Source organism: Tursiops truncatus, chromosome 11, assembly GCF_011762595.2.
Source record: "Tursiops truncatus isolate mTurTru1 chromosome 11, mTurTru1.mat.Y, whole genome shotgun sequence".
Lineage (NCBI taxonomy): Eukaryota > Metazoa > Chordata > Mammalia > Artiodactyla > Delphinidae > Tursiops > Tursiops truncatus.
Genome location: NC_047044.1, coordinates 76,088,175 through 76,090,953, shown reverse-complemented (window position 1 = coordinate 76,090,953; position 2,779 = coordinate 76,088,175). Strand labels below are relative to the sequence as shown.

The 2,779-nt window shown below is 45.3% G+C and overlaps 1 pseudogene; it reads left to right on the top strand.

Moving 5' to 3' along the window:
• The first annotated feature begins 689 nt into the window (after positions 1 to 689).
• LOC101323066 (uroporphyrinogen-III synthase pseudogene) lies at positions 690 to 1,662 on the top strand (annotated as a pseudogene).
• The last annotated feature ends 1,117 nt before the right edge of the window (positions 1,663 to 2,779 follow it).

Below are 2,779 nucleotides of genomic sequence, written 5' to 3'. Positions count from 1 at the left end.
AAAATATAGACATAGAAATTAAATTAACATGTTATAAATTATGCATTTTATATATACATAAAACAATTGGAATCTCAACTTGTACCAACTCAAAATATCATACTATTTACTAAGTTTCTGTTAAAATAAATGTATCATCTTCTTCAATTAGGTCTTTGGGAGGTTATCTTCTGTATTGTGAACAACAAAAACAAAATACAAAAAGCATCATTCACCAACCAGTTATACAAGGGTTAAGTCACAACCCACTGCAGTTGCCCACTGACAGTACACCTTGAGATGTATTCAGGATGAAGAAACAGGATAAGGCACTCTGTTCTTTGGCTAAACAGGCCCTTAGATAGTTAGATGTATATCTCAGGAAGAATTTAAATTACCCCAGATTCTTGCATCTTCCCATACATAGAAAAGCCCTAAAATCATTAACTTAAGATATCTGTTTACTGTGACTACTGTAGTAGTAATCTTATCTGTTCGGGGTGTTGGTGCGCATGCGTGAGCTCCAGCTGAGTGTGGTTGGGGCTCTGCGACCCCCGGTGCAAGTGCTGGTGCTTGGGGCCCAGGGAGGGCCGTCGCCATGGCAGCGCCGGCCACGCGGTGAGGGGGCCGCCCTCCCTGCTGGTTGCTCCCGCAGCCTCGCTGCCTGCTGGTAGGAACCTTGAGATTTCGCCCCCGACTGGGTGCCTGCTGAGTGCCTCACCAGCCAGACAAGCACCCTGTAAAGACTGCCAGGCAATAATGAAGGTTCTTTTACTGGAAGACCCTAAGGAGGACGACTGTGGCCAGGATCCCTACATCAGGGAATTAGGATTATATGGACTTGAAGCCACTTTGATCCCTGTTTTATCATTTGAGTTTTTGTCTCTTCCCGGCTTTTCGGAGAAGCTGTCTCACCCTGAAGGTTACGGGGGCCTCATTTTTACCAGCCCCAGAGCAGTGGAAGCAGTGTAACTGTGTTTGGAGAAAGACAATAAAACCGAAGTCTGGAGAAAGTCTCTGAAAGAAAAATGGAATGCTAAGTCAGTGTATGTGGTGGGAAATGCTACTGCTTCTCTAGTGAATAAAATTGGCCTGCATACAGAAGGAGAAAACTGTGGAAATGCAGAAAAGCTTGCAGAGTGCATTTGTTCTAGGGAGTCGTCAGCACTGCCTCTTCTGTTTCTCTGTGGAACCCTCAAAAGAGAAATCCTGCCGAAAATGCTCAAGGACAAAGGGATTCCCGGGGAGAGCTTAACCGTCTACCAGATGATCCCACACCCAGGAATCCAGGGGAACATCAACAGCTACTATTCCCAGCAGGGCATTCCAGCCAGCATCACGTTTTTCAGACCCTCTGGCGTGACACACAGTCTCAAGCATATTCAAGAGTTATCTGGTGACAACATTGACCAGATTAAGGTGCGGCTCACAGCACCCCTGGGGGGTCAGGACTGTCTCAGTTGTATAGACACTTACGGCCCCTCCCTCCACCCCGGTTGGCACACTCACTCCGGTTGGTGCCCAGGGACGGAGCATGGGCATCAGCACTGGGCTGTCCGGGGCACTGCTCTGGGACACTGTCTGCAGCCTGGGTCCAGTCCTGCAGAAAGGCTCCATTGGCCCAGCCAGACCCGTGGTGGTGAGTCCGAGAGCGGAGCTCTCCAGACGCCCTCTCTCCTGTGACCAGACGATTTCAGAGGGAATAAAAGGCTCACGGGGAAAAGTTATCTTGTGACCAAACTGCTTCTCCTGAAATTATGTCTGCTGTTTGCTGGTTCCCAATCTCAGGGAGTTTCTTTCTTTCTTTTTTTGCTTTTTTTTAAAAAACATCTTTATTGGAGTATAATTGCTTTACATTGTTGTGTTGGTTTCTGCTGTATAATAGAGTGAATCAGCTATACATAAAAAAAAAATATATCTGTTCACTGTAACTACTGTAGTAGTAATCTTTTGCCAGGATGTATGCATGACTACACGTATTTCCTACGCAAAAAATTCTGGCTGACTCCTCTCTACCTCTTCAGACCAGTTTCTTCAGCGCTGCTGAGAGGCTGCTCCTGGCTATAGTCCTCAGCAAGACCCTGAATAAAACTTAAAACTCTTAACACTCATGTTGTGTGTTCTACTTTAAGTCAAAAGTTTGTCAGCCCCTAATACTACTACATAAAGTCAGTGTAATTCATGCCTTTTAGTGGCCTTTACTACTTTAATGATATATAAATTCCTACCCAGTGACAGCATCAAAATAATTAATAAATTTATAATTCATTTACTGAGGAAATAACACTATTTTAAAGCATGAGAAATTTTTTCTTTCTCTAGTGAGATTAAAATGAGTGAATCTGCTGCAAAGTGTTGATTTCTCTTTTATATATATATACAATTTATTTATTTATTTTTGGCCGCATTGGGTCTGTGATGTTGCGGGCTTTCTCTAGTTGTGGTGAGTGAGGGCTACTGTTCATTGCGGTGCATGGGCTTCTCAATGCAGTGGTTTCTCTTGTTGCGGTGCACGAGCTCTAGGCACTCGGGCTTCAGTAGTTGTGGCACGCGGGCTCAGTAGTTGTGGCTCGCAGGCTCTAGCGCGCAGGCTCAGTAGTTGTGGCGCATGGGCTTAGTTGCTCCACAGCATGTGGGATCTTCCCGGACCAGGGTTTGAACCCGTGTCCCCTGCATTGGCAGGCGGATTCTTAACCACTGCACCACCAGGGAAGCCCCTTGATTTCTCTTAAACTCTAGTTTTGGAAGTGATGTTCTGTCAGCAGTTGAAGCAGTTTATTGATTCATAATTTTTCACCTG